We start from the raw sequence: 13501 nt of genomic DNA, 5'->3' as shown, positions 1-13501 counted from the left end.
ACTGATAACACTTGCATTTTTCCAATTCAATTTAATTCAACAAACTATATAAAGTTATACTATTAAGTCTGTTATCTGTGCAAAGTACAGTGAGCCAAAAGCTGGTTCTAAGCTGGATACTACATTAAGTAAGATAAACAGACATAAAGCATTAATGGGCAGAGGGGGCAGAGACAAACACTGAAATGATTATAAAATAATGAAAAAGCCAGCACAAGAACAAGAGCCATGCCCTTTAATAAATACAGGTAAAGAATATACAGAGTGGACTGTGTGTGCTTGTTATCCTTTGAGGTGAACAAATTAAAGTTATTAGATAGAAAGGCCACTGTGTTGATTTCACTCAATAACAAAAAGATTCCAGCCACAAGTGTGATTTTTAAGAGGTCTCAGAAAAAAAGAAAAACAGAATCTGTTAATTAAAAACAGGTATTCCATGATAACTATAAGGTCAATGATAATTACAAAGATCCAGAATTATGGAAGGAAGAACATCATATCCAACTACAGTTTTGACAATGTACTTTTCTAATGTGACATAATAAAATTACAATTAGATATTTCCTCTCTACTCAATCAAGGTGTTCAACAATTTGACTTTATCCTGTCTTTCCAGTCTTATCTTTCACAATTCTCCTACAAAAGCCATTATTCACCAGCTAAATTGGACTATTCATTTATAGTACTTAGGCTGCTCCTCCCCGCCGCCTGTTATTTTGCCCAGGACATTGCTCCACCTCAAATGTCCTACGAGCAATTTGCAGTTCTACACACAATTAAATAGCCACACTTTCTAAAAACATATATTCCAGAGGGACACGGCCAAAAGTTTTACCTTCCTCCTCTAAACTGCTCTGTTTCCAACCTGGGTTTACCCCTTTTCAGGTAGTCAAGTGTGCACCACCCCCCCCCCCACTCACCATTTTGATGCCAACTTAGTATGGACATTCAATGAGCTTTAGCGTCAGTGCAGCTCAGAACATCAAAGCTCAAATGATCCATCAGCTTCTGCCCCTCCAACAGCAAGAATTACAGGCATACACCACCATTTAGAAGAAGCATCTTTAAAATATATTTTTGCATAAAATCACAGGTTTTGGTTACCTATCTAATGCACATTCCATTCTGTATGCATAACAAATTTATAAATGTCTTTAACCTGAGAAATTACAGATAAGGTAACATCAAAAGAACAAAACTGTCTTCAAAGAAATATTAGATTTCAAAAAGTGTATGTTAATGCTAAAGGATGAAATCTACAAACTGAGGTGACCTGCAGTCTACATACTGTCTATCTTTCCCTCTCATTTCCCTTAGGAATAGACTGCTCACAGCTAGCACTGCCGAAGTCCACTTAATATTTTCTAATGGTTGCAGAGGGAACAGCTCAATCATTTCACAGCTGAACATTCCCAAATATGAGAAATACTACTTAAAGGTAATGGTTTTGCCCTAACAAATCTTCGGTAAACAAAACAGCTAAATGTAAAAGAAATGTTCCTGACTATAATTGTTACAAACTGAAATGGGTATAAAGCTACTGCATCATCTTTAAAAATAGGAGACAGTTTTATTTATGTGCAATAGATTTAAAGTCAATATGGTATCCTAGATAATCTCTCATGATAATTATGTAAATCTATATAAATTCTATGTAAATTACATAACTAAAATGAAATCTAACTTATAAACGAAAATTGCCTAAAAAGGAGTAAAAAATCATGGAAAATAACACAAATAAGTTAAGAAACACTAGAAACAGGAAAAGGTGTAAAGGGGAAGAAAAAAATTAATGTAAGGGCATGTAATTTTATGAATGAGATAAAAGAACTGTCACTTGTATTCAAGTTACAATAGTTATATATGATTAATATAAAGAAGTGAGTTTTTTCATTAAAATGCTACTTTTTACTGCAGAGCTACATAACAGTGTAGGAGAAGTTTGAAGGAAATACTAAAATATTAGTTATCAAAAAAGTCCCTACGGCAAATTGTCATGTCTCAGTTACCTTGACTCAATCAATTAGTGCAACTGAAGAGACAGTTAATGGCAAAGAAGATCCAGTAGTGGGCAAATTTTAAACATCTGGCTCCAACTTATTTTGCCAACTTTATTTCATACTACTCCTCTTAATATAGTCTAAGTCTGGGACATAGTATATTGCTCTTAATTTGTGCTCTCGTATGATCCCCTCCTATCTCCCTGTCTTGACTCACATGGACTCCTCTGCAACCCCACCTGTCCTCCACTCTGAGGTCCAATTTTGGTGCTACCAGCTTCATGAAGTTTTCATCTGAAGGTTATATCTCCCTCCTTCAGGTTTCATACGCTTTGTCTAAACCTCACCTTTCATGTATCCATACTATTTTGGATCTCATTTATTTGTATAAATCTCTTATTCTGCCTCACCCCAAACAGACTACAAGGTCTTCAAGGACAGCATTTGTATCTCATTTTATCTTTGCTACTGCTGGCACTTAGTATAACATCTTATACAGGGTAGGCCCTTTAGAGGCAGGAGAGTAGTGGGGAGTAGTGGGTAGCACTGGTGTGGAAGTGAAGACCCAGGTGTCTCAGACACTTATTAACTATGTGAACCTAATCAACTACTTTAATCTTTCTGGATCCTCAAACTCTTCATCTATAAAATGGTATAAAAACAGGTAACCCTGTTATGTAGTAACTATATAAAATGATAAATAATCCTAACCCTAATTTTGAGATTCAACTTGATAGTCTCTAAGATCTCATCACACCATGTATCTATGATCCTTATAAATGGTTGCTAAATTGAATTTTATTGAAAAAAAAAGTGGTTTTCAATTTTCTTCAATATATGCCTGGGAATCACAAGCTCCGGAGAGTGAGTCATGTAGACTGGTAACTTCGAACCCATGGGCCTTAGCAGTTACACCCCTAACATTTTATTTTTAACAAATAATGAACTTGAGCCCAGAAAGGTTAAAAGGGCACATTTGTACAACTAGATAGAAAGAAGTCACTCCTAGAACCCAGGTCTCCTAACTTGAGTCCAGTGACTACTACACTCTATTCAGAGATTTTGTTGGTTTGTTTTAGGAGGGTTAGGGTGGGTGGGAACTAATTAAAGGGAGTTTGGTATTCACAAATTACTATACCTGAAAACCCTCAAGTGCTCAAAGAACCTGGCAAAGAAAGGAAATGTGTACAAGATTAAGGGACAGATAATAAAAATCTTCTAGAGATTTCTCAAAATTTATAAATTTAATGATGAAATTAATTATATTATTCAAATAAAAATGATGAAAATATGGACAGTTCTTTAACATAATCATTCCAGTAACTTGTCTCTTGTGAGTTTTATTGGAACCTTTTAATTTTTTCAGCTGATTTCACTTTTTTGAAGACAATGAAAATTTAGACAGGCATCAATACAATGAAATATAAAACCAGCTTACAACTTTGTATTATTTTAAATGATGAAAGCTCTAAATATTATATGTACTATAATTAAAGAACTGATATTCTCCAAGGGAATAAAAAGAAATTCTGCAAAGGAAAAAAGATACTTGAGGATGAATACAGAACTCAAAAGAGGGGCCAATGGAAATATTCACCTACTCTATTAACTTTTCATTAGTAATCTAATAAGCACAAACTGTTATTAAGAATTATTTCACAAATAATTCCAAAACAGTGTTTACCAAGCTAGCTACCCCACAAGCAGTCTGGATGAGTTGATTATAGAATAGGCTATTCTTTCAGTAGTAGCGACTTCAGAAGCTTCATCATTGACAAATGCTATATTGGGTATACACATAGTACAATGTAGTAATGAGCCTCAGATTTGAAGTCAAATCACTTGGGTTCAAATTTAAGCTCTACCATTTCCAAGGCAGGGAGGGCACCCCTGGTCAAACAAACCCCTTTCCTTCCCTGAGTTACAGTGTCTTCATCTAAAGACTTTCAGAAGCCTTTTAATCCAAATCCCTCATTTTACCAGCTAGAAAACTTGAAGCCTGGAGAGGTCAAATGACATTTCCAAGGTTACACAGATAACACTGGTAGAAACAGAACTGGAATGAAGTTCTTCTAGCTCCAAACATACAGTGAATGATCTTTCCACTGTACCACATAGCTTCTCATAGCAAATAATGTTTTTTTTTCAAGGGCAAAAAAAGTTTGAGAACTGTCAGCTCAAAACCTATCACACCTGAAATGCATGTAGAGACCTATTAAAGTCAATAATAAAAAAATGACATTTAAATGTCATTAAATGTCCCTAAAATAGTCTCTAAGCATTTCAGGATGTAATAAGTTATATAAAAGACAAAAACAAAATTAAAAGTGTTCCCTGATAATGCAATTTGCTGATATCTCACCAAAATATCATGTGGCTTCTGAATGAAATAATTCAAAAGGAATAAGTACATTCAGTTTATTACTTGTAAAAATATGAATGTAGTATCTGCAACACAGGACAGATAATGAAACCACTACGTCCCAAGATCAGAGTGCTAACATGGAAGAGCAATAAAGACTCATAAATATGGAATGAAGGAATAGTCTATTTTGGATATATGATATAGAATACTTAAGTGCTTTGAAAATCAATAAGAATTATGTGTATATATTGTTTGTGGCAAGGAAAAGGAAGACAATCCAAGACATGAACAGTAGTATTTCAAATTAAACTCTCACCATAAAGGAAGACCTGACAGCCAGGGTGCTATATTATGGGATCCCTGGGGGAAAATGACCATTTCACCTAAGAGTTTGTGATTTAAAAAAAAAAAAAAAAAAAAAAAGAAGCAAAATTGGGAATAGTCTTGCAAGGATGCCAGATCTGGGAGAGAAATATCGAAACATTAATTGAAAGAATTGGTAGAGCAGAAATAACAGAATATAGAAGTAGCTGGTATTGAAGGAGGAGCTTCAGTAGACAGGTCTATTAATAATACACTGGCTGTCAGTGGAGTTGTTATTTGCCCAGCCACTCTGAAAAGCAATTTGGAATTATGCTTTATGAAGTAACAAAAATGGCCATATCAACTGTTAAGCATATATTCCCAAGATGTCAATTATAGGGGAAAGGGCCCACATATAAAAAATATTGAAAGCAATACTTTCTGTACTAACAAAGAACAGGAAACTAAGCAGATAACCAACTACTTAGGAATGGACAAACTGTGGTACAGAGATATAATTTAATACTACTGGACCATAAGAAATGCATATGGAGCATTCAGAGAATTATGAGAAGACTTATTTGAACCAAATCTAATCTGATGAAGGGTGAAGAAAACTGAACTAGTAAAACAATACACACAATTACTACTACTACTACATTGTAAAAGTAAAGAAGAATAAAATAAAACAATATCCTTTCAGCTGACAGTCAATAATCATTTAATAAGCACTTACTTTGGGCTAGGCACAATGCAAAGCACCAAGGATACAAAAAAAGGCAAAAATGTGGTGACTTCCCTCAAGGAACTCACATTCTAATGGGGCAGAAATGTTAGTAACTAGGTACATACAAAATTTAGCGAGAGGAGGGAAGGTAATTTGAAAGTGGAAGGCATTAGCAGATATAGACAGTGAAAGTAGAAGGCAGTTCCAAAGAGAAGACACTAGAAATTGAGAGGGCTGGGAAAGGCTTCCAACAAAAGGCAAGATTTGAGCTGAGACTTGAAGGAACTGAGGGAAGTCACAAGGCGAAGGTGAGGAGTGGGGAACAGTACAAGAATGGAAGAGGGTCAATGCAAAGCCACAGGTGGGAGCTGGGAGTGCTGTGTATGAGGAACAGCAAAGAGATCACCACTGTTTGATCACAGAGTACACAGAAGGGAGTAAACTGTAAAAAGACTAGAAAGTCAGCAAGGTGTAAGTTTGTAAAGAGCTGTAAATGACATGGGATTTTAAATTTAATTCTTGAGGTAACGGGAAGTCAATGTAGTTTACTGAATAGGGGAGTAACCAGGTCAGACTTGCACTTCAGGAGTACCATGTTAGTAGCTGAATGGGGCTTGGATTAGAGTGGGTAGACACTGGGGGAAGGAAGATCAGTTAGAAGATTATCACAACAGTCCAGAAAAGAGGTAGCAAGGACTAATACTAGTACATTAGCTACGTGAGTGGAGAAAAGGGGATGGACATGAGAGATATTGTAAAGATAGACATTATAAGATTTGACTGCATATGAAGCCTAAGTGTGAGTAAGGAGATGAGCATGACACTGAGCTTGCCAAGCTCAGTAACTTGGGCACACAGCGGGAATACATGCTCAGAAGCAAGAGAAAAATTTCAAAGAGGGAAGAGTTTTGGGAGAAATAAAATGTTGTGTTTTGGATTTGAATCTGAGACTCCACTTGGTGATGTAGGACTAGGGCCCAGGAGAGAGAGAGAGAGAGAGATGATGAATTACTAGCATAGACAAGATTTTCTAATTTATGAGAGAATTACCAAGAGAAAGAGTATAGAGAAAAAAGAAGGCCCAGGACAAGAGCCTTGAGAAACATTCAAAGGTAGTAAGCATAACAAGGATGAAGATCCAGCAACAGACTAGGAGTAGTCAGAAAGGTAGGAGAGTCACAAAACCTCAGAAAGGATAGAATATCTAGGAAGAGAAGGTGATCATTCAGAGAAGGTGACAAATGCTGCAGGAGTCAAAAAGGGCGAGAATTAGGAAAAGACCATAGATTTGCCAATGAGGAGATTAAAGGTAACTTTCTAAGGATCCATTTTAGTTGAATGATAAATTTAGAAAGCAGAATTCACAGGGTTAGAACCAAGTGGGAGGAAAGTGAAGGCATCTAGCGGAGACAACTTTATCAAGGAGTTTAGCCAAAAAACAGAGAGGAGAGGAAAGATGAATTAATGCTATGGGGTGGACAAAATGATGAGAACAGATGGAAAGGAGCCCCTCTGTCTGGAGATCCAGACAAATAACATATTAAAATACTAGGAAAAAATGCCAGATATGAATACTGAGCCACTGTCAGTAATTGCAGAGAATAGTAGACATATCAGAGGATTAGAGAATGGCTAATATTCTGCTTAAAAAAAATAAAGAAAAACATTCTCTGAAGAATTAAGCAATGAGACTAACATCCCATTCTTGTGAATATGTAGAAAAGGAAAGTGATAACACAAAAAGCCAGAACGGAAATTCATCAAAGTAGGTCATATCAGACTAATGTGTTTTCCTTTTTTGACAGGGTAGCAAAGACTGGTAGAACAAAGGAATACTACCATTAAAAAAACAAAAAAACATTAAAAACTGGACATTTCCATATACAAAGAACCAAAAAAGGAAAATTGTATTACCTAATTTGTTTTAATTTAGTTTGTTCGTATTAAGTTTACTCCAATAGTACCCATGGTTTACTGTTCTCTCTGAATTCCATTCTGCTCTCTTCTGTACATTTATTAGATGTTTCACTGGTGCACTTTTCCTTTCTTTTTTTGTCATCACTGTTACTTCCTCTCTTTCACCCTCTCAATTTCTCCAAAAACAAAACCTTTCCTTGCCCCATTATATGAACAGTCAAGCAAAACAATCCACACATGTCTGGAAATGTATATCTAGTTTGCAACCTTAGTCCTTCCTCTCTCTGCCATTCCTCAGTTTAATCAGTTTAAGTCAGGATTGGTAGCTTCATTAATCAAGGTACTTAACTGTTTAAAAGCTGTTTTTCTTTACAATACTGTTTCAGTCATTATTATTTTTGTATTTCCCTCTATCTTATCCTCTTATACTTTTTCCTCTCCTCTGATCCTTCTTTCTTCACAAAGAAGGTAGTGAAAAAGAAGGAAAGTGATCAACACTAGTAATTTTTAATTGAAGAAGTCTGTTCCAACTCCTTCCTGTATCCAATTCAGACCAGGACCACTAATTCTTATACATATTTTCCCCCCTTTTAATCAACCCTTTATGATCTATCCTCTGAAGCTGAAGCTTCATTTCCTCTAGGGTTGTGCTGGAGCCAGCATGAACTGGCTTTAGAGCTGATTGCCAAATTTTCAGCATGAGTACCTCAAAATTGCCCAATACTACAAATCAAAGCTTGATTTATTGTTTTTTTGGTTTAGACTTATGAAAATGATGGGAAAATGTTGCTGATGCAGATTAAGTGTGTCGTGTATATAATGTATATTTATTTTTCAGAGATCCAGTCGTTAAACACTTACCAGCATACGCCTGATTCCCTCCATACTCCAATATCTTTTTAAACTCTCTTCTCCTTTTTCCTTCTCCCAACCCTGCCAGGCCTGCTTCCTTGTTGAGTTTTAATATACTTCTGCACCAAACTTGGCAATATTTTCAATTTTTTTTTTTCGGGTTCAGTCAAGATACTTGTTCTCCTCACCATTTCCTCTATGTTTATACATTCTTCTTTTATATCCCAGTTATGAGAAATAAGTTCCACTTTCTTCTTCCTCATTTCTTCACTAACATAATGCTTTTTCCCTCCATTATCTCCTCTTGACCTCTTTTCCAGATTAGTTGTTTCTGACTGTTGATACCTTACTATCTTCTATTTTTTTCAACATTTTTACTGTTCTAACATTTTCTTGAAGCCATTTAGTCCTGTTTGTTCTATGTAGCTTTCTGGCTTGTAAGATTTTTATTCTCTTTCCAATTTTTTCCTCAATAGCTATAACTTCATTTTTCTTAAATCTCTTGCTTCAATCTTCCCAGCTACTTTTAGAGTCCCTGTGGCCAGGTCATTATTTTCTCTGGGATTCCACTTGTACTTGTTATGCAGTTAATCTCTTCTTCTGCGTTAACCTCTTGGATTTCTCTTAGCAAACAGTATTTCTTCATTATGTTTTATGTTTTCTTCTTTTTGCTTCTATGTCCAGACTCAGTTTCTGAATTAGGCCTTTGGGTGAGGTCCTCTCCTGCTTTCTTGGACTGAGTAAGCAGCCAATGTTTCGTCTTGTCATTTCTGTGGTCAGAATACTGCTGTCATTTAAGTTCTGGCTCTACCCTCTACCCTCCTCTGACTTAGTCCCTGCCTTTTAGCCCCATCTCTCAGTAGCAATGCAGGTGATGAATGCAGCTTTCTCTGTCTCTTTCTCCTTACACAATCCCCAAGAGGGAGTGTACTGTATTCCCTGCTATGGCTTTGACAGACTCCAATCAGGTCAGAGCTTGTACCTTAAGCATCCTTCAAGGATTTCAAGACTTGAGCCCCCTATCTTTGGGCCTACCTATCTCCTGCTGTGGATCTAAATGCTTAAAAGATGTGCACTGCCTGGCCACTTCCATCACTGAGCTGAGTGATCTATGGGGGCTAGCCTTCCCTGCTGCTTAGATCTAGCTGGCTTTAGACCTTGATTACAGGAGCTCATACTGGCTTCTGCCTCCCTGACATTTCCCTGCTCAGAATACCTACCCATATTGCAGACCCTTTGGGATTAGAATCAGTGCAGGCACTCTAACACATCCTCTGAGTGCCAGTAGTCTCCTGGTCTTCTTATAAAGTAGGCTTAAGACTGAAGAAAGAGGCTTACTGCTATCTGTCTCTATGGTCACCAGTCACTGCTCTCTGTGATGCTCACTTAGATAAATGCTGAAATATATGTAGGAGAACTGGGTTCCTCTATAGCCTTTCATGTTGAATTCTAACCACAAGTTATTATGGTTAAGCTAAAACTGGAACAAAGCATTTCACAAAATCTCCTTTGATATTCTAGTGAAAAGTCTGGATAGATGTAAGCTTGACAATAGTAAGATTAGATGAATTATGATGAGATCTCCATGATGTTTAAACATTTTTACAATGACTACTATATAGGTCTATGCCTATATCCCAGGTTCATCCCTTTTTCCCCCCTGCAACTGTATGTCTGCAGAACATATTAATAATGCCTATTTTTCCTTCACAGTCATTTTCCACCTACTCCCTTCTGACTGAACCACTGATTGTGACAGAGAAAAACAAGAAGCAAGAGCATTTAGTGTAAAAACTGTATCTGACAACATAAAAATGCTCACCTAGTATAGGCCCTTATATCAATACAGATAAAATACTTTTCAAATTTTTAGGTGACAAAAAGCTGGGAGAAATAGATAATGCATTAGCTGACAAAATCAGGACTAAAAAAAGATCTTGAGAGACTATAACATTGGGCCAAATTTACTGAGGTAAAATTTTTTCTTGGTCTGACTAGAGATTCACTGGTGGCGGGCATGCTCAGGAAGTAAGCCCTCTCTGGTGAAGAAACTACCAAACTATCAATGCACATTAGGCAGCTCTCTGAGACTACATATTGCACAGCTCAAACTAAAAGGCATAAATACAACATCCTACACTTGGGTTCAAAAAATCAGCTTCAGGCAAGAGTTATATGGATAGAAAGTAATCTTCTGAAAAAAGATATAGGGGTTTTAGTGAACTGTAAGGTGAATAAATCAGCAGTGCCTTACAATAGACAAAAAAGCTAATGCGATCTTATACTGCATTATAAGAGGTACAGTGTCCTGATCAAGGGGAAAAGAGCTTGACCAGATTAAATCTGAAATATTCAATTTAGTTCTGGACTAGTAAGCTCAAGGCCAGGCAATGCACACCTTTTAGCATTTGAAGCCACAGCAAGAGACAAGGAAGACTCAATGACAGGGGGCTTAAGTCTTAAAATCCTTGAAGGGTATCTAAGGTACAATCTCTAACCTGACTGGGGCCTGTTAGAGCCATTTCAGGGAATATAATCCATTCTCCCTGAAGGATTTGCAAGGAGACAGAAGACTGCAGTCAATACCTCCCAAGAAAAGGAGCTAAAAGCCAGAGAGATGAAGGGACTTAAGATCATGCCATATGAAGATCAGACAATCTAAAATCAGGAAGAGATCTCAGGTACTACCTCATTCAACCATACCTAGAAAAAGAACAACAACCCCCTGAAATAGACATCTATTGATGGGATAGGCAATGCTTGGGCAATGGAAGACTTAGGAGGATATGTCAGTTATCTAGCTATATCTTTTTAAAAGAGAGAGAACAGACCCATTCTTTCTGGTCCAAGAGGATGTAAGTAGAACCAATGGGTTCACAATTTAAAGAGAAACATTTAAGTCAGATAAAAGGAAAAACATCAGAACAATAAGAACTGTCTAAAAGGAGAAAAGAGTACCTAAGTAGGAAGTAGATTCCCAGTGACCAAAGGACTTCAAACAATGGCCTGAAAACTATGTCATGTATGATTCAGAGGGGACTGCTATTTATTTAAAGGTTAGATTAAATGATCTGAGATTCCTTGCCAATTCTGAAATCTTGTAATATGAAGAGATTCTACAACAGGTTATTTCCAGATCAAGAGATGGAATGAAAATGGCACACCCTGGGGAATGATGAAAAAATTGGTCTTAGTATTTTGAAGACTACATGAAGTAAGATTTCCCTGAACTTCCCTAAAAGAGAAAAAAATGAAACAGTCCCTGCCTTCAAGGACCTTCTACTGTAAGAACAATTTGCATCCTGGGCCATCTCCAGTCATCCTGATGAATATCAGGCCACTGGATCCAGATGGTTCAGGAGAAGGAAGTGAGGCTGGTGACCTTGCACAGCCCTCCCTCATTCAAATCAAAGTCAACTGCAAGTCATGTCATCATCTTGATATCCCAGTCCTCTTTGAGAATGAAGGACAAACACAACAACAACTGGAAGACCACAAATACAAAGGTTAGTAATGCAAAGTGCAGACAAATTTTACAAAGAGAGCACTAAAAAGTGAGAAGAAGACGTATTTCAAGAGGTAGAGATAAAGGAGTGCATTCCAAACTTGAGAACCACATGCAAAAAACATAGCAGTGGGAGACAGTCTGCTCAGGGTGACTGGGAGGAAATGGGAGAAAGGTCAGCAGTGAGCACATCAAGGGCAGTTTCTTCCCCAGCGCTCACTATAGTGCTTGACACACAGTAGACACTTAATACATATTTAGTGGATTGAACTGAAAATTTACTTTGTGGTATGGAAGATGAAAGAGAGGGTAGAGACCATAAGGCAGACTAATTAGAAAGTCACTACAGTGGAACTTCATGAGTTCAAATCCAGGTTCTGCTTTCCCGTGTGTGTGTGTGTGTGTGTGTGTGTGTGTGTGTGTGTGTGTGTGTGTGTGTGTGTATGTTTCTTATTGCTTCCTCTAGGTGTGGTTTGTGAGGTGGCTAGGTGGCACAGTGGATAGAATACCTGGCATGGAGTCAGGAAGACCTGAGTTCAAATCCAGCCTCAGACATTTATTAACTACCTGTCTTTCCTCATAGAAGTCAAACAGAAAAAGTTGGGTCTAACTGGAGAGGGTCATCAATGCTGTCAATATCTACAGAGATTACAAAGAATTTGGACTTACAAAAGACCAATGGATTTTAGCAGTTAGGTAGTTTTAACTGAGCAGGGGGAGTGCAACCCAAATGCAAGTGATTCAGAAAAGGAAGATGAGGATATGAAGGGAGTTAGTAGTGTAGGTGATGACCATTTCTGGAAGTCTGCCAAAGAAATGAAAGATGACAGCATGAGGCAATGGAAAAGTCAAATTAAGATTTTTTTTGTTTTAAAGACGGAGAGAATAGATACCATGAAGAAGCCAGGGAATACAAAGAGATTAAGGATGGGACAACAGAGAGAATTGTGAGGACAAGCTTCCAGAAGAGATTAGAGAAGCACAGGTTGGAAAGTTGGCTTTGCAAAGAAATGGGCTACCTCTTAATGAGAGGTAGAAAAAAAGGACTGTGGAATGACAGGGTAGGGTGTGAAGCATGGAGGAAAATGAAGTTCAGGGTGGAAGAGGAAGTGGGATAGAATATTCAAGGAGGGAGGAGGATTGGAATAGATATTACACAAATTGTGATAAAGAACCAGTCATTGAAGTAAAATTACACTGTGGCAATGAAGGCCTAAGTAACAGAAACTGGCCAGTTGGCATAGTTATGTAGCTTTCTCTAAAGGAGTTTTCAACATACTATGCATGGCTGAAGTGATCAACTACTGAGTCAAGACTTTGAAGAGAATGAAGTGAGCCCATAGCAGAGGTAACAAACTGGGAGAATGGAGAATAAGGGGAGAGTTCATCAAGGGCAATGAGAGAACAAACAGGTTTAGGAGAAGTGGATCAGAGGAGAAGACTGAAAGATAAGAGATTTGGGTTGGAGAGAAGAATTTTGTAGTAACGTATGAAAGAAGTAAAATTGTTACAGATGATGAGATTAAAATGTGATCATCCAAATGTGACTGAAAGATGGAAGTAATGGAAGTTTTAAGAAGATGATGAACTAGGAAGACTCTTTGCACAAACCCAACCTCCATGCCCCTATCCCCAAGGAGAAGGGATGTCACCAAGGCCAATTCACTCTTGACTTGGGAGGAATAGGTAGATAGCAGGAGCCCAACTCCACCCTACCCAACCCAAAGGACCTCTGAACTTACCCTGAAAACCCTAGATCAAAAGAAAAGGAGAAAAGGTTCACTGCTCCTGGTCTTTGCCTCCACGAAGACTGGGCATTACTATTCATCTGC

General features: G+C 37.5%; 1 protein-coding gene across 1 annotated transcript in view; it reads right to left on the bottom strand.

Annotated features, from left to right (window-relative positions):
- Positions 1 to 13501, bottom strand: part of CNOT2 (CCR4-NOT transcription complex subunit 2) — a 180270-nt gene that overhangs the window by 40344 nt on the left and 126425 nt on the right.

Source organism: Notamacropus eugenii, chromosome 3, assembly GCF_028372415.1.
Source record: "Notamacropus eugenii isolate mMacEug1 chromosome 3, mMacEug1.pri_v2, whole genome shotgun sequence".
Classification (NCBI taxonomy): domain Eukaryota; kingdom Metazoa; phylum Chordata; class Mammalia; order Diprotodontia; family Macropodidae; genus Notamacropus; species Notamacropus eugenii.
The sequence above is the reverse complement of the archived record's forward strand: the minus strand, read 5'-3'. Positions and strand labels throughout refer to the sequence as shown.